The sequence below is a fragment of the Gekko japonicus genome, unplaced genomic scaffold (assembly GCF_001447785.1).
Source record: "Gekko japonicus isolate JY-2015 unplaced genomic scaffold, Gekko_japonicus_V1.1 scaffold5750, whole genome shotgun sequence".
NCBI lineage: Eukaryota > Metazoa > Chordata > Lepidosauria > Squamata > Gekkonidae > Gekko > Gekko japonicus.
In genome coordinates, this window is record NW_015168839.1 from 1,614 (window position 1) to 1,963 (window position 350).

The window sequence follows — 350 nt, forward strand, 5'->3', positions numbered from 1 at the left end:
GCCCTTCACTACCCAAGGGAGTCTCAGAGCAGCTTACGAACGGGAAGGGGAAAGGAGTTTGTAAGCCACTCTGAGACTCCCTTGGGTAGTGAAGGGTGGGGTATAAATCCAATCTCTTCTCTTCTTTCCCCTCCCCTCCCCACAACAGACACCCTGTGAGGTAGGTGGGGTTGAGAGAGCTCTGACAGAAACTGCTCTTTTTCAAGGACAGCTCTGATAGAACTGTGGCTTGCCCGAGGTCACCCAGCTGGCTGCATGTGGAGGAGTGGGGAATCAAACCCGGTTCTCCCAGATTAGAGTCCGTGCAGTTAACCACTACACCAAACGGGCTCTCACACCATGAGATGGTC